The following is a 22,906-nucleotide window of genomic DNA, read 5'->3' on the forward strand; positions in this document are numbered from 1 at the left end:
GCCCTACCCGCTGTGCTATCTCTCCAGCCCCCCCTCATTTTTTATTGTAGTAAAAAATCACATAGAATTTATTTTTGTTATTGTTAGATTTTTTTCGAGGGGGGAGGGGCACACTGGTGGTGCCAGGGCTTACTCCTGATTTGGCTCTCAGGGATCAGTCTTGGCAGGCTTGGAGGATCGAAGAGGGTGCTGCGTGTTGAACCCGGGTGTGACCCAAAAAGCCAAAAAAGAGGGGGCAAGGGGCCCTGATGTTTGCATATGGTTCCTCATCCAGGACTGACCCCTGACCACTTCCAGGAATGGCCCAATACCTCCCCTCAGACAGATTTGAAAGGCTGGGTATTTCCACCACCCCTGGCCAAAAAAAAATTAAAAAAAAAAAAAAATAAAGGCATGACCAGAGATGGAGAGGAGGAGGAGGAGGGAGCTAGAGAAGGAAGAGGGGGATGAGATGGGGAGTATTTGCTACTCTCAAAACAGATTCAGAATGGAGCTCTATTCCTAGAAGCTGCGGGCGGGTTTTCCAAGACTCCATTTCTATCTGGCCGCCACTTCCGAGTTCTGAAGAGTTGAAGGGCAGCACTGTTTGCCCCTGCCCCTCCCCCCTGATAAAAGCCTGGCCGTTCATTGCGCAAATATTTGCTAAGAGCCCATGGAGATGTCAGGCCCTAGACTTGTCACCATGTGGACAAGCCAGAAGAGGTGTGTGCCTTTTTGGAGAGTTTCTCCTTGAGGGTGGGGGTGTGGGTGGGGAACACACAGTCGACTAATAAAGGGACAAGATACTTTCTCACTGGGGTATGTAGAGAGATTGACCCCCTCTCGGGATCAGGAAGGCTTGCAGGCTGAAGCTGAGATACATGTGTGGTTGTGTGTGTGTGTGTGTGTGTGTGTGTGTGTGTGTGTGTGTGTGTGTGCGCGCGCGTGCATGGGGGGGCTGTGTGTGAAAAGATGTGCATCAGTGGGGGCTGGAGTGATAGCACAGCAGGTAGGGCGTTCGCCTTGCGCGAGGCTGACCCGGGTTCGATTCCCAGCATCCCATATGGTTCCCTGAGCACTGCCAGGAGTGATTCCTGAGTGCATGAGCCAGGAGTAACCCCTGTGCACTGCCGGGTGTGACCCAAAAAGCAAAAAAAAAAAAAAAAAAAAAAAAAAAGATGTGCATCAGATATGGGGTGAGGAGCCTGACAGTGTTGGGGGGAGGTTGACCTGGTAGGGGAGCTTGCACAAGTCATTGGGGGGATGTTAAGCAGAAGACAAAGTTGTCTACAGCCTATGAAGATTTGTGTTTCGTTTGGGGGCCCCACCCTATGATGTTGGGGGGCTGACTCCTCCTGGCTCTGTGCTGATGGGTCACTCTGGGACTCAGGGGACCAAATGTACCAAGGATGGAACTCGGGTTGGCGTGTCCCCCAGAAGCACCCTACACGCTGGACTATCTCTGGTTCCATCACCGAACGTTTCTGGAATGTCTGGTGTGGGTCAGTGGGGGAAAGAAACTGCAGGGGGCAGAGTGGAGACCCAGGAGAAGCGTTACTAGGCGCCTCCAGCTCAGGAAACAGTTACGATGCGCCTGGCGCACCTGGGGTTGGAGGGTGGGTCAGGCATTCGTAAGTCACTGCTGCTTCTGAAGGTCAAGATTGCCAGACGGTCACATAAGAGTTCTGCTAAGGTCACCTTCCTAGTTGCAGCCACGTTGGAAACATGCTCTCAGGCTTCTTGGGGGTTAATTCTAGGAAAGTCAGAAGAGCGCCACCAAGTCTTGTAAACTCACCCAGCCCAGCGGGTGACTAGGTGCAGGCGGGACCCGAAGCTCGGCACGCGGCTCGCAGCCTCCCGCGGGGAGAGGCAGCCGCGGCCCGGCCGAGCCCACGCCCGCCGGAGCCGGAACGTGTAAGAACTTGGCTCCAGGCTCCACTTTCCCAACTCTGGGGAGCTCAGGAGCGCGGTGACTCAGGGGAGGTCCCTCTGCGCTCCGAGTGCTGGGCCGGAGTGACTCATGACCGCCCTCCCTCCGGGCGGATCCCGGCCAATCTCATAATGAGTCCACACCTCCGACGCCCCGCCAATTGCCGGGGCGAGTTTTCAGCTCCCCGGGGCAGGAGTCCCGGCAAGCCTGGGTCCGGGTTCCTGGAGAGAGAGAGGGAGAGAGAGACAGGCTTGTCGCTGGGTCCGGAGGAGTTCCTGACCCTCGGAGAGACCTCAGGCCCGCAGGTGTTTCCCGTGCATGCTCCCGATTCCTGACGCATTCCAAGGCACTTGGCGCCGAGGACAGCTTGGCTAACCTCCGCGTCCCGGAAACATTTTTTTTTTTTTTTGCCTTTGTAAAAACCCGAACTGGAGGGCTGGCGAGCAGAGTAGCGCCCCCACTCCCAGTCTGCAGAGACCCGAGGCGCCCGGGAAGCGACAGCGGGAGGGGGGTGGGGGACACGGGGACCTCGCGCTGGTGCTCCTGCTCGCCCCGCGCGCCCACCCAGAGCCGCGGGGACCAACCCAGGAGAGAACGCGACCGCGGAGCGGGCGCTCGGCGGGGTCCCCCGGCCACCTCGGCGCCCCGCTGCCCCCGCGCGCATCCTCGGCAGCCGGCGACTCCGCGCGCGCCCCCTGCAACTTCTGGGCGCGAGAGGCGCCCGCGGCCCTTTCTGGCAGGTGAAGCCGCGCGGGCGCATCCCCCTTGCAGCCCCCGGGACCTTTCTTGGGGACACCCTCCCCCCCTTTCCGAATTACCGGGCCCGCGATGTCACAGTGCGCACGCGGCCGCACGAGCCCCAAGCCACACTCCTCGGGGAGGCGTCCCCCACGCCGAGGGGCGCGGGGCGCGTGACCGGCCGAGGGAGAGGAGGACGGTCCACTCCGGGGGAAAAGTTGCCGGGAGCTCGCTCCGGATCCCGCTCCGCCCGCCGCCCGCGCCGGGGGGACCCGGGTGGAGTCGGGGGACCCGGTGCCCGCGCGCGGGTCCTCCTCGGGGTCCGCGTGCCCGGAGCGCGCCGCGCGCCGGCCGGTCTGCAGGGCGACCCCCGGGGGTGGACGCGCCCTGGAGGTGCGGGGGTGACGGGCAGCCAGCCGGACGCTCGAAGCCCACCGCCGCCGCCGCGCGTGGAGAGCAGTAACAGACGCATCCTTGCGCATCAATAAATCAAGGAGCCGCTCGGGGCCGCCCGCAGCGGGGAACCCCCGGGCTGATTAAATGCAGACGCGGGGTGTCTGCCCGGGCCCGGACGAGGGCGGCGGGGCAAAGGCGAGGGGCTTGCCGCTGCCGCTGCTGCCGCTGCTGCTGCTGCTGCCGGAGGTGGTGGCGGTGGAGGGCGGGGAAAGGAGGCTGGAGCAAAGAGAGAGGGGGGACAAAAAAAGAAAAACAAAAAAAAAAGAAAAAAAAGAAACAACAACTCCAAAGCTACGCTTTTATTTATTTATTTATATATTTATTTATTTATTTTTTGGTGGGGGGGGAGAAAGGGGGTGAATTTTCCATGCTCGCGGGCCGCGGGCGGCGAGGGGGGCCGGGGCGGCGACCGCCCGGGCAGGCCCGCCACCCGGGGCAACTTTCGGGGCGGGAGGCGCGGCCGCAGGGGCGGCGCCGGCGGCGGGAGGCGGGCGCCGGGGGCCGGCGGGGGGGAGTCACTTTAAAGGCTCTTTCTTACCCACAATGCTTTGTGGGGACGTTGACAAGTGGATCCAAGATGGCGTAGAAAGTAATGACAGGTAAGTCCCGACTTCCCGGTCCCCCGCGGCCGGGCGCGCGCGCCGGGGCGGCGGGGCCGTGCGGGGCGGCGGCGGGGCGCGGCGGCGGCGGCGGGGCGGGGGCGGCGGCGGCGGGGGGCGGCGGGGCGCGGGCGGGCGGCGGCGCGCGGCGGCGCGGGAGGCCCGGGCGCCGGCCGCTGTTTACCGCCGCTGCGCCCTCCCGGGGCCGCTTCCCCGCCGGGCCCGGGCCCTGGGGGTGGGGGGGGGCGGGCGCGGGGGTCCGGGCGCCCCGCGCCGGGGCGGCGCGTGCGTGCGTGCGCGCGCGCGCGGGGGCAGGGATGTGTGCGTGTGTGCGTGTGCGTGTGTGTGTGTGTGCGCGCGCGTGTGTGTGTGTGTGTGTGCGGGGTCGCGGGGGGGGGAGGGTGGGGGGCTTGTTCCCTCCAGCCCCTGGCGCTCGGGGCGCGCTGCCCCTCCTGGGGGTCGCCGTCCCGGGCTGCTCCCGGGCCCTCCCGCGCCCCGCGCCCCCGCGCCCGGCTCGGACTTCCCGCGGGGCCGGGGGCCGGCCTCGGCAGGCTCCGGGGTGGGCGTGGGGGGCGGGAGGGGGGGGAAAGTGGGTCAGGGGTGCGCCCCCTTTCCTCCCTCGCCCCGTGGCTGTTGCCCGTGCTTCACTTTCTCCACCTCCCACTCCCCACCCCCCTCCTCTCCTTTCCCTCCGCCCCCCACCCCCACCTCCTCGGAAATTCTTATTGGCCCGCAAACGCATCAACAAAAATAAAAACAGGCTGTTCTTTCCTGCGGGGTTTCTTCAAAGGAGACTCCCCTTTCCGAGGGCTCGAGGCGTTACAGTTGCACGGAGGGAACTTTGATTTCTCCTCAGCCCTTCCCTCCCCTCCCCTCCCCCCGCACGGTGTCTGGCTCCCCCTGCACCCCTCTCTTTGCTGAAGACCCTGCAACTAGGGCTTCCAGGCCGAGGCCGAGGCTTCTTCCTGGATGGGGACCCTCCAAATGGGCATCCCTGGCCCCCTTCAACTTCTACTTTTTAAGGCAAAGCTTCAGTAAATAAAACTCCAGACCCTCCCCCCTCCCCCCATTCCTGGAAGGGGGGAGGGGAAGGAGTTGCCCGGGCTAGTTAGTTTTCATTTTGCCCTTTCTTCAACTCACATTCTTGACTTTTCCTCCCCTTTTATCCATTCTTCTATTTCTCCCCCTGCCCCCCACCCCAGGAAAGGTGCTGAGATGACTTTCTTAGGCTTCGAATCCCGAGAGTGATGGATACTTTTTAAGCACAGGGATACTTTGATCACTTCTGAAAGGAAAGATCTTCTTTTTAAAGGGGAACAGACTCATTTGCAAAACTGTGCCCTGGCCCTCCCACGTGGGTAACTTTTCCCCCCGTTGGAAATGTAAATGCCCTCTCTCTTGCCTTGATGACATGTTTGTTGCTGTGCATAGCCTCTTACTGGCTTTGTGTCCACCTGTGTTGTTCCTCTGTTTGCCTCAGGAATTGGATGAAGCCATTGATCGCTCATGAACTACAGTGCTGGTGAGATGTGTGAGGTGAGATCCCGCTTAAAAACCTTTTCACTTTTCTTCCTCTATTCATTTCCACCGACTCACAAGGGTAAGGACCAAACCGAGCCTTTCCAGTGTCGCCATCTTTCTTCGCTAGTATCTCAGTTAAAAGGGTGTCCCAGCGGGGCTGGATTTAGGAAGGAAAACTGAGCCCTGTGTCTCGAGTGGCCTGCATGCACTCAGTCAGGATGGCGCTTATCCAGAGCACACACTATTTGCAAATGTCCCTGATCCTATCTTTACTAGGGATAATTAGAGTGCGTCTATTTAAATCTCCTCCTGTAGCTTTCTTTAATGGTACGTTTTCTTTTTTTTTTTTTTTCTTTCCATGTTTTGGATTTTATTACTTAGACATGGAGTCTGAGTGATGGTTTATGTGGAGTCTGTGGGACTCCTGGCTATATACCCTTTCCATTGGAAAGCATTTTTTTGTTTTGTTTTGTTTTGTTTTGGGCTCTACCCAGCAGTGCTCAGGTCTTACTCCTGGCTCTGCACTCAGGGATCATTCCTCGCTGGGGGACTGTGTCGGTGCTGAGGATTGAACCCATGTCAGCAACAGGCAAGGTAAGCGCCCTGCCAGCTCTGGGAAAGTTTTTTTTTTTTTTTTTCTGGGAAAGTTTTTAGTTCAGCCATTCACCCCTTTGGTGCCAGAGCATTGGTACAGCGGGTGGGACTGTCCAGGGTTCTGTCCCGGCATCTCACGAGCACTGCCAGGAGTAATTCCTGAGGGCAGAGTCAGGAATAACCCCTGAGCATTGCTCGCTGTGATCCCCTCCACTACCAAAAAGGATCACTCCTTGGGGCTGGAGTGATAGCACAGAGGGGAGGGCGTTTGCCTTGCATGCGGCCGACCCGGGTTCAATTCCCAGCATCCCATATGGTCCCCTGAGCACCGCCAGTGGTAGTTCCTGAGTGCAGAGCCAGGAGTGACTCCTGTGCATCTCCGGGTGTGACCCAAAAAGCAACAACAACAACAAAACTTTAATTTTCAGAAATATGGAACATATTTCTTGGTATATTTCAGTATTCCAATACTGTCTCGTAGGTGTAAATTAAAATGGTAATATTGAGCTTCATTTAGCTTACCAAGGGTAAGACTGCTTCTTAATTATTTTCTTATAGGTAGTGGTATTTAATCTGACTTACAGTGCTTTGGGTTTAAAAATATTTAGTGCCATTGAACAGTATTCTGGATTGGGGAGGAGAGAAGATTGCTAATTTCTGCACTTTTTTTTACAAGTCATTTTCTCAAAAATCCTTTTTACTGGTTCTTGGGACTGGAGCTATAGTACGGCAGGTAGGGCGTTTTCCTCACACGACATGACTGACCCGGGTTCAATTCCCAGCATCCCCTATGATTTCCCCGAGCACCGCCAGAAGTAATTCCTGAGTGCAAAGACAGGAGTAACCCCTGTGCATCACCGGGTGTGACCCAAAAAGAAGAAAAATAAAATCTTTTTTACTATTTCTTTAGAAATTGTAAGTTATGTTCAAAAAATTGGCTATACGGTTGTTTTTCTTATACATCTGGGAAACCTTTAGATTTTTAGTCTTCTCACAAATGTTTCAGAGCTCATAACATTTGTGTGAGAAGAATAAATTGCCTTGTTGTTTTCCAGATTGGGGCATACCATTGACATTTTGCCTTTAAAAAAAAATGAGAGGAGAAGGTAAAGATAAACGGAGATTCTTATATGAATACACACACTGTGTTTGCTTGTGTGTAATTAACATACAATCTTATTTTTATTCTTGGACGACTGTAGCACTGTCGTCCTGTTGTTCATCGATTTGCTGGAGCGGGCACCAGTAACGTCTCCATTGTGAGACTTGTTGCTGTTTTTGGCATATCGAATACGCCCTGGGTAGCTTGCTAGGCTCTGCCGTGTGGGCAGGATACTCTTGGTAGCTTGCCAGGCTCTCCGAGAGGGACAGAGGAATTGAACCCGGGTCGGCTATGTGCAAGGCAAACGCCCTACCCACTGTGCTATTGTTCCAGTCTGATTCTTGGTAGAAAATAAATAATTAAAAGTTTTATTTAGGGCCTGGAGCGATAGCACAGCGGGTAGGGCATTTGCCTTGCACGCGGCTGACCCGGGTTCGATTCCTAGCATCCATATGGTCCCCTGAGCACCGCCAGGAGTAATTCCTGAGTGCATGAACCAGGAATAACCCCTGTGCATCGCCAGGTGTGACCCAAAAAGAAAAAAATGTTTACAGGTGGAAGCATATTAATGCCTTCAACCTTTTACTATGATCTTTAATTAATTTAGTTTTTGGATTTTGGACCGTATCTGGTAGTACTTGGTTACTCCTTGCTCTGAATTCAGGAATCATTCCTGGTAGTACTCAGGGAATCATATGGGATGCCGGGGATTGAACCCAGGTCGGCCATGTGCAAGGCATTTGCCTCACCCACTGAACTACCCTCTCTGGCCTCACTATGAGCTTTTCATTTTCCCCCTCCTTTTTTGGCCTTTTTTGGGTCACATCCTACAGTACTCAGAGGTTACTCTTGGCTTTCTGCTCAGGAATTACTCCTGGTGGTGCTCAGGGGACCTTGTGGGATGCCAGGGATCGAACCTGGGTCAGCCGCATGCAAGGCAAATGCCTTAACTGCCGTATCGTCACTTTGGCTCACTATGAACTTACAAGTGAGTTGTTTTCTTTCCCACTCCCTTTCTCCTCTCCCTCCCTCTGTTCTTTTCTTTTTTTTCCAGGGCTTACTCCTGGTTCTGTGCTCAGGGGTCTTTCCTGGTAGGGCTTGGAGGGCCCGGGATTGAACTCAGGTTTGCCACATGCAAGGCAGGTGTGCCCACTGAACTCTTTCCTGTCCCTCCCTTTTTCCTTTTTAAGTGTACGGATTACTTTGTGGGAAGAGCCAGGGATCAGCTTCCCGCCTCTGGAGATAACCATCTGTAGTCTAAAATGGAACCTTTAGGAGTAGGTAAACTTGTGTCTCTAGTATTGTTTGGCCTGAATTGTGTCACTTTCCATCATTTTCACACCTTATAGACCATGTGAGGTGTAGATTGACTTCAAAGTAAAGTCAGTGGTGGTGGGCCACCAAATTGCCAGCAAAGTATCCTAAAAGAGGAAATGCTGTTTATCGATGCTTGTGGTGAGTAGAAGTCTGTTTTTTAACTGAATAAAGACAACTTTATATTTATTTCAAAAGTTTGGCTTCTTTCTTTTTTTTTTTTAAATCTTATTTGTTTTTTTTGGCCACACCTGGTAATGTTCAGGGGTTACTCCTGACTCTATACTCAGGAATTACTCCTGGCATTACTCTGGGGGAGTATGTAGGATGCTGGGGATCGAACCCAAGTTAGCCATGTGCAAGGCAAGCATCCTACCCACTGTACTATCTGGCCCCTAAAGGTAGCTTTTAATTTATTATTATTATTATTATTATTATTATTATTTGCTTTTTGGGTCACATCCGGCAATGCACAGGGGTTACTCCTGGCTCTGCACTCAGGAATCACCCCTGCTGGTGCTTAGGGGACTGTATGGGATGCTGGGAATCAAACCTGGGTCGGCCTCGTGCAAGTCAAACACCCCACTTGCTGTGCTATTCCTCCAGCCCAAAATTTATTATTATTCTTTCTGGGCCCCTGGTGGTGTTCAGGGATCATGCCTGGAACGGTTTGGGGAACTATATGGCGTGCTGGGGATCAGGCCTCAGTCTGCTGCCTTCAGAGCAAGAACCCTTCCCCCCTCTCCTATCTCTGCAGCTCCAGGATACCTTTTTTGAAAGGCCGTCCCTCTGGCTGTGGAGTTAGGGCACTATTTCTAGGGGAAGTTCTTTCATTAATTTATTGGGCTGTACCCAGCGGGGACCGCTCAGGGATCACTTCTGGCAGGTGTCCGGCCGTTCCAGCAAGCTTTAGCTTTTAGGACCAAGGGCTGCTCCTTTTCAGCTGGTCAGCTTGACGTGTGCAGCAATTAGGAAGTTTCATTTGGGGTCCAGAGAGATAGTACAGAGGGTATGCTGCTTGCTGTGCATGTCGCCTACCCGGCTTCCATCTGCAGCACTACATACGGGCCCCTGAGCACTGCCAGGGGGTATCTGAGCACAGAGCAGGAGTAAGCCCTGAGCTCCTCCAGGTGTGGATCCTCCCCCACCCCCCCAACTCCTCCCTTCACCCCGTGCCCTCCCCGCAAGTCAACATTTGGTCTTAGGTACTAGTTCGTCTGTAACTATGTCAGACTATGTTTAACATTCACAGGGGTACTGTGGATATGGCTCAAATGGTGGAGCATGTTCCTAGCACCTGTGGGGCCCTGACTTTGATTCCTGACCGAGCATAACTCCCCAATTCCAAGTACAGGTGTCACGGGAAGTGGCCTTCTTCTTCTTTTTATTTTTTTTTAACTTAGGGGACTATATATGTTACCGGGGAGTCAGCTGTGTATGCAAGGCAAGTACCTTAACCCCTAAATTATCTATCTGTGGGAGTGGTCCTTATAACAAAAAAACATTCAAATGTGGAGTCTGCACAAGAAAATATGGTCCTTTGAGGTTTGAAATTCATAGAAGATTGTGGGCCAAGTTTATCAACTTGTAGAAGCCCGAGATATAGTACAGTAAGTAGAGGTAAGGCATGGGCCTTGCATGTGGCCGACCTGGGTTTGACCCCATGTGGCCCCTGCCAGGAATGAGTGATCCCGGAGCACAGAACAAGAAGCAAGCCCTGAGCATCTCTGGAGTGGGGCAAACAAACCCCCCAAATAAGCCAAAAACCCAACCAGTTTTGTGAATTTATTGTAGTGATTGATCTTAATAAATTTAGATAAATGTATATATTTTAATTTAATGTTTTTTTTTTTTTTCTTTTTGCATCACACCTGGCGATGCACAGGGGTCACTCCTGGCTCATGCACTCAGGAATTACCCCTGGCGGTGCTCAGGGAACCATACGAGATGTTGGGATTCGAACCCGGGTCGGCCGCATGTAAGGCAAATGCCCTACTCGCTGTGCTATCTATTACTCCAGCCCCTAATTTAATGTTTTTTCTTTTTCTTTTCTTTTTTTTTTTTTTGGCTTTTTGGGTCACACCTGGCGATGCACAGGGGTTACTCCTGGCTCTGCACTCAGGAATTACCCTTGGCCGTGCTCAGGGGACCATATGGGATGCTGGGATTTGAACCTGGGTCGGCCGCGTGCAAGGCAAATGCCCTACCCGATGTGCTATCTCTCCAGCCCCTGTTTTTTCTTTTCTTTTTTGCCACACTGGGCCATGCTCAAGGCTTATTCCCGACCTTGACAATATATGCTGCCAGGGATCGAACCTGGGTCAACCCCAGGGCCCTGTAGATGCAAGATAATATAACCCAGTATACTATCTCTTGGGCCATCATATTTTGATTAGTAAGTTTTCTTTTGAAATGTTTGCAGGCGGGAACTGGGACATATATAGGGAACAGCCACTCGAACTTACAGTTCATTTAAATTAAGTATAGTCAGAGTTATTTCTGTAAGCATTGTTTAGAAACAGCATCAAACACAGTGACCCATCACGTCAGAGGGGAGGGGGATAATCTAGGCTAATCCTGAGTTTATTACTCCCTGTGGTGTGCAGGCGACTGTGTGGTGCCAAGGATTGAATTCTGGCCCCCTGCATACAAAGCCTGTGCTCAGCCAGTGAAGCTGTCTCTCTGGCCCAGTTGTCCTGAACTTAATGAAGTTAATCACTGTCACTGTCGTCCTGTTGCTCATCGATTTGCTCGAGCGGGCACTAGTAACGTCTCTCATTGTGAGATGCATTGTTACTGTTTTCGGCTTATCGCATACACTATGGGTAGCTTGCCAGGCTCTGCCGTGCGGGCGTGATATTCTCGGGCTCTCCGAGAGGGGTGGAGGAATCGTACACGGGTTGGCTGCATGCTCCAGACCAATGAAGTTAATATTTCTCTTAAAAAGTAAAATTGTAGGGGGCTGGAGCGATAGCACAGAGGGTAGGGCGTTTGCCTTGCACGCGGCCGACCCGGGTTCGATTCCCAGCATCCCATATGGTCCCCTGAGCATCACCAGGAGTAATTCCTGAGTGCAGAGCCAGGAGTAACCCCTGTGCATCGCCCGGTGTGACCCAAAAAGCAAAAAAAAAAAAAAAAGTTAAATTGTAGTTATAGCACGAAAACAATAACACACACACACACACACACACACACACACACACACACACTGTTATCAGTTGCCCAGAACAAATGGAAAGTTTTTAACATGTTACTAAAGAAGTTTCTAACTTCCATCCATACTCATGTGAATATATTGGGTTAGTAAGAGCAAAAGACTATCAGGTAAATCCCGAGTTTGGAGTGTTCATTCATCATGCTTTTGAGCCCAGGCGGGGCTCACTCCTGGCAGTGCTCCTCGTAAGATCATGGGAGGTGCTGGGGATTGAACCCAGCCGGACAGCGTGCAATGCCAAGTGCATGACCTGCTGACTATAACTCTGGCCCCCAACATGCTATATTTTTGTTTCCCCTTTCTTTTGGGTCACATCCAGCAATGCTCAGGGGTTACTCCTGGCTCTGCACTCAGGAACTACTCCTGGCGTGCTTGGGGGACCCTATGTGGGATGCCGGGGATCGAACCCTGGTCGGTCGCGTGCAAGGCAAACGCCCTCCGTGCTGTACTGTTGACTGTTGCTCCGGCCCCCGTGGTATATTTTTTGAGAACTCATTCTGGATTGTGAATGTTGGTGATATTTGTTTGGTTTTGGGTTTGGGGCCAAGCCAGGTGGTGCTCAAGCCTTCTTCCTGACTGCACTTGGGGATCACTCCTGCTTGGGGCTTAGGGTCACCTTCGGGGTGCCGGGGATTGGACCCCGGTCCCAGGGTAGGACTGCTCTGTGCCTGCCGTGCTCTTGCTCCGGCCTCTCCTGTTACAGTTTTCGAAATTTCCTTAATACTGTTTTACTTCACTAGAAGAAAAGAGTAAGGCACTTGCCTTCTACTTGTTGTACATGACCTGCCCGAGTCCGACCCCCAGCTCCCCTGAGGGTCCTCCAAGCCCCTCCAGGAGTAAGTCCAGAGCACTGCTGGGTGTGGTCCACAGACACACCAGAGCAGGGAAAGGCCTCTTCTGCTCTTCCTCCATCTCTAGTGGCTCTCCCCGGCGCTGACTGTAGGGAATAGTTGGTTCCTCTGGCTTTGGAAGCCCCCTGGACCCTGGCGATGGTGAAAGCCCAGCGAGAAGGCAGGGGAGTTGTGGAGGTTCTGGGCAGGGACTGGCATGTCCCATGATGTTAGGCTCTTAAGCTCCCCCGGTTCAGGATAACTGTAATTGAGTTGTTCCCGGGATAGGCAAGCAGGTGATCCTTTTGTCAGGTCAGTCAAGTTTTGATTTGTGGATCTTTTAAGGAAGTACTTGTGAATTGAATTCCCGTAACCTTAGGGTTGGGGGTACAGGTGGTAATTATCATCTGTTGAACTTTGTGATAAGCTGCACTGTATACTTACAGCACGCTTTTTGAAAAATACAACAACAACCGATCATTGTCTCCCCTTTAATTCTCACGACAGCTCCCAAGATAGTGCTGTTTCCATTTTGCAAAGGAGGAGATCTTGGCTCACCGAGAACTAACATAACGGGACAAGACTAATAACTAGCGGTGCTGGCAGGGAGAGCCTGCGCTCTTTCCATGCAGTCTGACTGGCCACTTTCTCAGAGGGGGAAGTTTAGGCCCGGGGACATCAAGTGATGTGCTCAAGGTCACCGTCAGGCAGTAGCAACATTGAACCGAACTTTATCTCTGGGCTCTTATCTCAGAACTCCCGGGGCAGGATGGCCGTGCTACATCTCACTGAAATAACTTGTGCCCCCAGCCCCGCGAGGTGGGCAGAGTTGGATACAAACAACTTGGCTCAGTGATACGTCAGCAACAGTGGCCACTTTGTGCGCTAAGACCTCCTCCTCCTCCTTTCTCTTTTCAGAAATGTTGAAGAGCTCTGATGGGCTATTTGGGTGTCACCCAGTGCAGTGAGCTGCAGGTGAGTACGGCTCACAGGGCCTTCCTTTATTCAGCAAGGATGCGGCGAGGCCCAGGGGGACCCGAGACGGAAGCCGGGTGGAGAGGAACTTTGGAGCGGGTGGCCGGGAAGGTTGCGGCGGGGCCAGGCCGGGGGTGTGGGCAGTCCTGGGCCCGAGGTCCCTGAGGCGTCAGGCCTGACGGAGGGCCGAGCAGAATCTACGGGCTCTTTCCTGCATGTGAGTGGGCTTGGAGAGGCCCGTGGGGTTTCTGCCTTCCTGCTCGAGCGGTGATCCCCCGGGCGCCCCTAAATGTGGCGAGGCATTGAAAGCGTTCTTGTCCCTGCTGCCTGTGATGTATGCATTGACCTGAGTGACTGCGTGTGGCCGCGTTGTGGAGCATCGAGGTCGGAGACCCAGGTGGCAAAAGCCAAGTTCCAGCTTCTTCCCCTCCCTGGCGCTCCGTCCCTGGCAGTGCACCCTGTCGCTTAGTGGTGCGGTGTCTTTGGAGAAAAGCCCGTTCAATATTAGTCTTGAATACTTACGATTTCATAGCCGTTTTGTCTTGGTTTATCACCGGATCTTGGCCTTTCATTATTAAGCTTTGAGAACGGTAATGCTGTTGAAAAAAAAAGTCGAGAAGACTTTTAATTTTGTTCTTCTGGGGTATTAGTGCTAAAATGAATTTTTGATAAATTTTCCGGTGCTAGTCTTTTGTTAGACATCACCAGCTCCAGCTGTTAATAAAAACGACTTGCTGCCTTCTCTTTGGGGAAAGAGGAGACACCATCTGCTTTTTGTCTGTCTGTCTGAAGCTTGAATTTTTTTGACTTTCTGTTGTTTGTATTTTAAACAAAGATTTTTCTCCCCCCTCTTTAATCTGCACCCAGTCTGCTCTCCCTTCTTCTTTGATTTGTCCTTGATTCTGTATTGATTTTTTAACTCTGGTCTAATCACTTCGGCAGCACACACCCCAAAATAGTCTATGTCAAACAGTTGGGAAATGTTTTGTTTTTCCCCTAAAAGGATTTTTTTTTTCTTATTTGACATTAAATTAAAAACATAGACGTATGCATGTATATATTGTTCTCTTTGTGTTGGGCGACCACACCCAGTGGTGCCCGGGGCCTCGGTCTGCCTTGGCCAGGCCTGGCAGCCTGGGGGCAGCGTGCTGGGGTCAAGCCCTGCCCCCTGCGTGCAGAGCACATGTGCCAGCATTGCTGCTGGACCCTACACACGTACTCCACTCGGTCAGATCAGGAGACGCGTAGTTGGACCCTTTCTTTTTTTTTTTTTTCTTTTTTGGCTTTTTGGGTCACACCCACCAATGCACAGGGGTTAGTCCTGGCTCTGCACTCAGGAATTAACTCCTCGCGGTGCTCAGGGGACCCTATGGGATGCTGGGAATCGAACCCGGGTTGGCTGCGTGCTAAGCAAATGCCCTACTCGCTGTGCTATTGCTCCAGCCCCTAGTCGGACCCTTTCCATTTACTTGGTCGTGAAATAGTTGCACGCTATAGGTGTCACAATTTTAACTTACATTTTGAAAGACTGTAAAATATTAAGTTGTACTGTTTTTTTTTTCCTCTAATCTCTTTTTGTTGGGCTGGAGCGCTAGCACAGCGGATGGGGCGTTTGCCTTGCATGCGGCGGACCTGGGTTCGGTTCCTCTGTCCTTCTCGGAGAGCCCGGCAAGCTACCGAGAGTATCTTGCCCTCACGGCAGTGCCTGGCAAGCTACCTGTGGCATATTCGATATGCCAAAAACAGTAACAACAAGACCAAGTCTCACAATGGAGACGTTACTGGTTACCGCTCGAGCAAATTGATGAACAACAGGACGACAGTGCTACAGTTCAGGCCTCTTTTTGTTAGGTTTACATTTTTGGCTGTATTTTGTTAAACTTCTGTTTTATTTTATTTTATTTTATTTTATTTTTTGGTTTGGGGGTCACACCCAGCGATGTTCAAGGGTTCCCTGGCTCTTCACTCAGGGATCACTCCTGGCAGTGCTCGGGAGACCAGGTGGGGTGCTGGTGATTGGACCCCGGGTGGACTGCGTGCAAAACTCTCTGCGTGCTGTACCATCTCACTGGTTTCTCTAGGGTAAACTTAGGTACACGTTTATTTTTCTTCTCTTTTGGTTTTTGGGCCACATCTGGTGATTCTCTGATCCTCAGGGCTAACTCCTGGCTCTGCACTCACTGGCCGACTTGGGGACCATATGGGATGCTGGGAATTGAATCCGGGTCTGCTGCGTGCAAGGCAAACGCCCTACCCGCTGTGCTAACGGTCCAGCCCTCCCCCACCCTCAAATTCTTATGGGCTACGCTGGCAGTGTTGAGAGGCTACTCCTGGCTCAGTGTGTGGGGGGGGTTTTCTATGGGGCTGAGGATCGAACTCTAGCCCTCCCACATGCAAACTTCATTCTTAACCCTGTCTCCTCAGCCAGATGATAGGAACATTCTTATGTTTTTAAATCAACTCAGTTCTCCAAGAATTTCAGTAGCAGCCCCAAGCTGCTATCTGAAGTACAGATACATTCATGTCCTGTCTCACTGTAACCAGACAAAGATACCTTTTTTCTTATTTCCCTTCAAAGTGTTTGCTAAAAGCATAAAGGTGGGGTGGGAGAGGAAGAAAAAAAATAAGTAAAAGCGTAACGTCATGCTTGCATTTCTTTGTTCTTTAGTGTTGAAGTTTTAATTTTTTTTTTTTTATTTTTGGCTACTCCCGGTGTACTCAGGCCTTATTCCTGGTGGGGCTTTGGGAACCAGAGGAGTTTGGGGGCTTTGGAGTGTTGGGCATCGAGCGAGGCCCGGTCAGCGGCACACCTGGGGCAAGTGCCTCACCCACTGTTCCCTCCGTCCGCCCCTTGGAGCTGCCTCCCGTCCCCCTCCGTTGCTCTGCCATGCTACTGATGTGGTCTTTAACGACAAGTAGCACCAGCTAATAAACTGGTGATTATTGAAAAATAATAACGGGGTTGGGATAAAGCTGAGCAATAGAGTACATGTTCTACATGTTAAGAGGCCTGTGTGTCAATTCCTGGCATGCGCGCGCGCACACACCCACACCCCCCCCCCACACACACACACATGCACGCACACATACACCCCCAAACTCATAGATGGTCAGTGAAATGTTCAGACTTGAGTCTGGAGAGTCAAGTGGTCTTGTGGCTTCTTCTGATTCCGTTTGGCCAGTAACCCGCGGGCACCCACTGTCCTCCCACCCGTGCTGCGGTGTTCTCGAGCTCACCATTCTGCTTGTCCGTCATACCTGCGGGCAGGGATCGGCTGCCTGACGCTGGTCCAGCTTGCTGGCGTCCCTGTCTGCCCGCTGCTGTCCCTTTGTGACAGCTTCGAGGACTGAGGGCAGCTCATTCATGCAGACCAAGACCACAGGGCAGAGCCTTTGAGGAGCTCCGCTGGAAAGGGTAGAGATGAATCAGACATCAGACAAAGGGAGAATCCGCCGGTAGAGGCGGGGTCGGGAGGGAAGGCGGGTAGGAATTTTTGGGTGCTGTAAAAGAGGTTTGAAGAAGGAACTTACAGTGGAGGGGTTAAGCACAGGGGGAGCAACTGCTGCCCTGGGGGGCATGTCACCCTGCCAGGGACATTCTCAGCTGTGACACAATGAATGGGAAGAAGACGTTGTAGAGTGAGGGCCACTTGAGCTAGGACTGTGGGAACTGCAGATCCAAGTTCCCGGGTGTCCCGGGACACAGAATGGGTGGACGGTGAGGCTGCGCAGAGCTGGGCTTCGCCCTGGGGGGCGAGGGGAGGGCGTCTTAAAGTCAGATGAAGGTGTAGACGACAGCTGCGCCGTGAGCAGAAAGTAGAGATTGGGGCTTCAGTCCGAGGGAGGGATGTTGAGGGCCGGATTGAATTGGTGACCTTGGGGATGAATGGAAAGGAGGTGTTGGGCTCCAAGAGATATTTTGGAGTTGAACGGAGTGTGGTGACTAATTAGGTAGGAGGGGAAGGGAACAATCAGTTCTGTGTCTCAAGGCGGAGATGCCGTTGAGGTTTTCGCTGCGGGGCGCTATCAGGAGCAAGCGTTGGCTCGAGGGTTTGGAGTGGCGAGAGGAACGCTTCCGTTTAGTCTGTTGAGTTTTGAGGCGTTAGTAGACAGCCGAGACTGTAATTTTCTTTTCTTTCGTTTTTTGTTCTTGACCTAGCAGTGCCCAGGGCTTCCTCCTGGCTCGGAGCTCAGAGTTTACTCCAGGTGGGCTTGGCGGACCCTAGGGGGAGCTGGGGCTTGAACCCGAGTTGACTGTGTGCAAGGCAAGCAATCTCCCCGCTGGACTGTTGCTCTGGCCCCTGAGACCATGGTTTGAGTCTTTGAAGGAGCAGGTGAGGAGGCCCCGGGGTGTTGGAGGCCCTGCTGAGGCTCCCCAAGGTGGCCAGCCCCGTCCTCCCATCCACTCAGGCGCTCCTGGGCCTCCCCTCTGCCGTCCGACTCCAGGCGCCCAGCGGGCCGGGGCCGCGGCCGAGGCCGGGGATATGGAAGGGGGAAAGGACTTGATTGGAGATGGAGTTTTCCCTCCCTGTCAAGGGAAACTTTCAAATAAGCCAGAGTGGAAAGGAGAGTGTGACCAGAGGGCCGGAGCGATATAGAACAGCGGGCTGGCTCTTTGCTTTGCCTCCCTGCGTCCCATCCGGTCCCCCGAGTCCCCCGAGGAGTGATTCCTGAATGCAGAGACAGGAGGAAGCCCCGAGCACTGCCGGGTGTGACCCCCAAAGCCAAAGAAACCCTGACCAGCCCCACCCACCGTGTCACTGTTCACTCCCCACGTTTCATCTCTGTCTGCCCTCTCTCACAGTATCGGGGCCAGGGTGTGGGGAGGGGGGGGTTGCTGGCGGCCTCAGGCGTGTGGATTTGCAGGCCAGGAGAGCCTGAGCGGTCAGGAGGTGTCGTCCAGGCTCCCTGGCAGGGGCATTGAGTGAAGGCTGGAGCTGTTGCCCGCACCCTGTGTGGCCAGACTCCTGCGTCCCGGTGCCTCTGGGCGGGAGAGGCTGGCAGCCTCCGGCACTCGCTGAGGGAAGGGGCGTCACCAGCCTCTGCCAACCCCGAAGTGGAGGCCAGAGTGGGAGCAGCTTTGGTTTTGTCTGTGGAGACGCGAGGGCTGGGCAGTTCTGGGTTTGTGGCACGTTATTACTGATGTTTCTGACTTGGGGGCCACATCCTGTGTTGCTTTGGGCTTACTCCTGAGTCTGTGCTCAGGGCTCACTCTCTGTGCTCAGGGTGTCACTCTTGGGTCTGTGCTCGGGGCTCACTCCCGGCTCTGTGCATTTGGGCTCAGCCCTGGTGCTCCAGTGAAGCATTTGTGGTGCCAGGGATCAAATGGGATTGAACTAGGCTCTTCCATGTGCCAGGCCAGTGGCATTGCCCCCCTGTGCCGTCTCTCCGACCCCAACTTTTTTTTTTTTTTTTTTAAATTTTTGATCAAATCCTTTGTAGGTTCTTGGGTCTTCCATCATGAGCCTCAGCTCTCATTCCTGGAGGCTGATTCTGATCAGTCGATACTTTCACAGGGGCTGGCGGGGGCCAGCATGGATTAAACGCCGGCCTGCTGTAACCGCCTCCTGTTAGACTCTCACGACAGTCCTGTGAGGCAGGCGCTGTTCTCACCCTGACCTGGCGGGTTTGGAGTCGGAGGCAGATCTGTACGCGGGTCGCCACGGGCCTCGGTGCCAGGACTCCACCCCAGGCCCGCCTGGCCAGAGGCCTCTGTGCTGCCCCCCTGCCAGAGGGTCTCTGAGCTTCTTCCCAGCACGCAGGTAGCAAACAGGAGCGAATAGAGTCAGGTCTAGGTTGAAAATGTTCCTCAATGGGAAAAAAAGTATTCTCATGAAAAAACAAAAACAAAACCAAAGGCGTATTCGTGAATGGAGGCGACATTTGTGCCCTTCGGCACGAGTCTCGCGTCACTCCACAGCCCTCCCAGCCTTGCTGGTGTCCTCTGGCCACCATCAGCGGAAGTAAGTCATCTTTTTTGCTGGTACTGGGATCTCTTCTTTTCTTTGGACCACACCCGAGGGGGACGGAGGTGTGGGGGGTCTCAAGGCTCCTTGCCTAGGCGTTACGACAGGTGCCTCCTGCTGGATTGTCTCTTGGGGTCCCCCTGGCCCCCGCCCCCGCAGCAGAGTCAGTTGGCTGTGCGCCCTTGGCAACCCCTTTCTTGCTACCTTCCCTCCTGCTCCCTAGCTTCCCTCCCCTCGCCGTCCTGGCCCTTGCTGGGTGTTTGTTTGGCTTTTTGAGTTGAGGGACTCATTTCAGGACCAGTTTCTCTCCCTGGCTCTGTCCTACCCACTCTTTTTCTTTTTTTGCTTTTTGGGTCACACCCAGCGATGCTCAGGGGTCACTCCTGGCCCTGCACTCAGGAATTACCCCTGGCCGTGCTCAGGGGACCATATGGGATGCTGGGAATCGAACCCGGGTCGGGCCGAGTGCAAGGCAAACGCCCTCCCCGCTGTGCTATCGCTCCAGCCCCTGTCCTACCCACTCTTGCAAATAAACATTCCTCAAGTTTGCAGGAGGCTGTGATGGCCCCCGGATACTTGTGGGTCTTGTTTTGAGACAAAGCCGGGTGTATACCGTGCATTGCCATTGTCTACGTAAGCACGCGTGGATTAGAATTGACGCATGAGCATGTCTGCATCCGGTTTGTTGTACAGCTATCACCCACCCACCCACCCACATAAGGACATTTCCATCTTCCCGAGTGGAATCTCTATCCCGTCCGCCGTCCAGCGCCACCCCTGACTGTCCCTGACTCTCTGGCTCCTTTCCCTGTGCCCTGTCTGTGGGGTTCATCAGTGTGGTGGCGTGGGCCAGCTTGGCCGTTCCTGTAAAAACAATACAGCCTTGTACATTAATGCTCACTTTCGGCATCCATTCCCCCCGCGCAGACACTGGGCTGCCCCCACAGTTTGGCCATAGTGAGTATGTCCTGCCACTCTGAACTCTGGGTGCAAATACCCGGTTGAGTCCCTGCTCTCAGCACATTTTGGGCCCTGCCTGTGGCCGGGGCCCACATGCTGACCTCTGCTTCAGTCCTGTGTGTCCTGCTGCTCTCAGCCTTTTTTTTTTTTTTTTAACTTTTGGGGTCACATCTGGCTCTGCACTCAGGAATTACTCTTGTCTGTGCTTGAGGGACCCTGTGGGATACCAGGGATCGAACCCGGGTCAGCTGCATGCAAGGCAAACGCCCTCCCTGCTGTACTCTCGCTCCGGCCCCACCTCTCGGTTCTTTTGGGTAAGACCCGAGTGCCATGGGGGGGGGGTCACGTGGTGGTCCTGGCTTGTTGTGGGGAAGCCCTCCTGCCTTCCCACAGCGGTGGCACCGCATCCCCACCAGGCCTGCCCGGGGTTTTCATTTCCCCGTAGCCTCGTGTGGGCAGCAGCTTTACCTGCTCTCAGGGCGCGGGCGCAGCCTGACAGCATGGCCAGAACCGGCCGTGGTGATTTCTGCTTCCCTCAGCAGTAGACACATAGGTTTTCTCCGTGTCTTTAGCATCTTTGCTCTTTTCACCGGCCAGGGACTTTCGAGGGACGTGTCTGGACCGGGTCTTCAGCTCCAGCCGAGCCATTCGTCCCAGGTACGCGGGCTGCAGCTGTTCCGGAGCCATTCGCTGCTGCCAGGGAAACTTTTCTCTCTGGTTCTTTGTTTCTGGCTGCCAGAGATGGAACCCAAGACCGCTGCCACGTGAGGCATTTGGTCTGCCACTGAGCCACACTACTCTTTTTTTTTTTTTTTTTGGTTTTTGGGTCACACCCGGCGATGCACAGGGGTTACTCCTGGCTCTTCACTCAGGAATTACTCCTGGCGGTGCTCAGGGATGCTGGGATGCTGGGATTAGAACCCGGGTCGGCCGCGTGCAAGGCAAACGCCCTACCCGCTGTGCTATCGCTCCAGCCCCCTGAACCACACCACTCTTAAATGAAATAAATTAAAGATAAAGTAGTGTGAATCTTGTCTACCAGATCCCCCTCTAAAGGTTTTTTATTTTGTCAACTTATTTAAATTTTTGTTGTTGTTGTTGGCAGTGTCAGAGATGGGACCCCTCAAGGTCTTTATATGTATAAATAAATATATACATGTATATATATTTTGCATTTTGAGTCACACCCAGCGATGCTCAGGGGTTGCTCCTGGCTCTGCACTTGGGAATTACTCCTGGCAGTGCTTGGGGGACCATAAGGGATGCCGAGGATTGAACCCGGGTCGGCCACGTGCAAGGCAAACGCCCTCCCCGCTGTGCTGTCGCTCCGGCCCCGGGTCTTTATATGTTAGGAATCTGCTCTCCCACTTGTGGTATCGCGGGAAATAATGAGACTGATGGGGGTGTTGTAAGGGTCAGCGTTCCAGTACCCTTTTGAGCCAACTTCCCCCATTGTTAACACTTGACATTTCTTTGCTACACTTTTCAAAGCTAAGAAAGCATCAGTCGAAACATAGCTGTGAAGTAATGTCTGGATTTTATTTGCATTTCCTCTTTTCTGTCCAAGATCTCTCAGTGTTCACACAGATGTAGTTCTCATGCCCTGGGGGCTATAACAGGTGCTTAGGTTTGGTTCTGTTTGTTTAGTTTTTGATTTTTGGGCCATACTTGGTGGTTCTTTGGGCTTACTTCTGGCTCTGTGCTCAGGGGTCACTCCCAGCTGTGCCTGAGGGACCAGAAGCAGTGCCAGGGATTGAACCTGGGCTGGCTATGTGCAGGGCGAGCGCCTTACTCTCTGTCTTATCTTTCCCGCCCACATTTTGCCTTTCTATATTGAATTATATCCATCCTGGCATTTGGGAGAGTTTACCTCTATGAAAAAATGTTCCAAATCCTACATAATTGCTCATCTTATTTGGGTCACACCTGGTGGTCCTTATTATTATTATTATATATTATTATTTTATTATTCCTCAGCTCTACGCTCAGAAATTACTTCTGATGGAGCTTGGGGGACTATCTGGGGCGCCTGGGATTGAACTGGGGTTGTCTGCATGCGAGGCAAACGCTCTACCCACTGCACTATTGCTCCAGGCCCCTGTCTTCTAAAGCTTTTGCATGCACAGTGATTTTACAGGGGTTTTAGGGGGGAAATGGAATTCTTTTTTTTTAAAATTTATTTATTTTTAATTAGTGAACCACCGTGAGGAAGAGTTACAGATTTATACACTTTTGTGCTTATACTTCCCTCATACAAAGTTCGGGAACCCATCCCTTCACCAGTGCCCATTCTCCACCACCAGTAAACCCAGCATCCCTCCCACCCTCCCCAATCCCATCTCCCCCCACCCCACCCTGCCACTGTGGCAGGGCATTCCCTTCTGTTCTCTCTCTCTAATTAGCTGTTGAGGTTTGCAATAAAGGTGTTGAGTGGCCACTGTGCTCAGCCTCTAGCCCTCATTCAGCCCACAACTCCCTTCCCCCACATGGCCTTCGACTACATTATAGTTGGTGATCCCTTCTCTGAGTTGCCCTTTCCCCAGAATGTGAGGTCAGCCTCTAAGCCATGGAGTCAACCTCCTGGTACTTGGAAAATGGAATTCTTGCCTGAATTTTAGGCCCTGTACAACGAGTGTAATCTTTTTACTTTGCAGATATTTGTCTTGTATATCCCTTAAAAATAACAGATTACAGGGCCGGAGTGATAGAATAGCAGGTAGGGTGCTCG

At 53.2% G+C, this 22,906-nt stretch overlaps 1 protein-coding gene across 3 annotated transcripts in view; it reads left to right on the forward strand.

The window, feature by feature from the left end:
* Positions 1–3,656: 3,656 nt before the first annotated feature.
* Positions 3,657–22,906, forward strand: part of HELZ (helicase with zinc finger) — a 180,975-nt gene continuing 161,725 nt past the window's right edge. For all 3 annotated transcript variants that reach the window (XM_055130350.1, XM_055130351.1, XM_055130352.1), the window contains exons 1-3: positions 3,657–3,702; positions 5,183–5,238; positions 13,196–13,252. The gene's annotated coding sequence lies outside the window, so the exon portion shown is untranslated. The remainder of the gene's footprint in view (positions 3,703–5,182; positions 5,239–13,195; positions 13,253–22,906) is intronic.

The sequence above is a fragment of the Sorex araneus genome, chromosome 3, assembly GCF_027595985.1.
Source record: "Sorex araneus isolate mSorAra2 chromosome 3, mSorAra2.pri, whole genome shotgun sequence".
Taxonomy (NCBI): domain Eukaryota; kingdom Metazoa; phylum Chordata; class Mammalia; order Eulipotyphla; family Soricidae; genus Sorex; species Sorex araneus.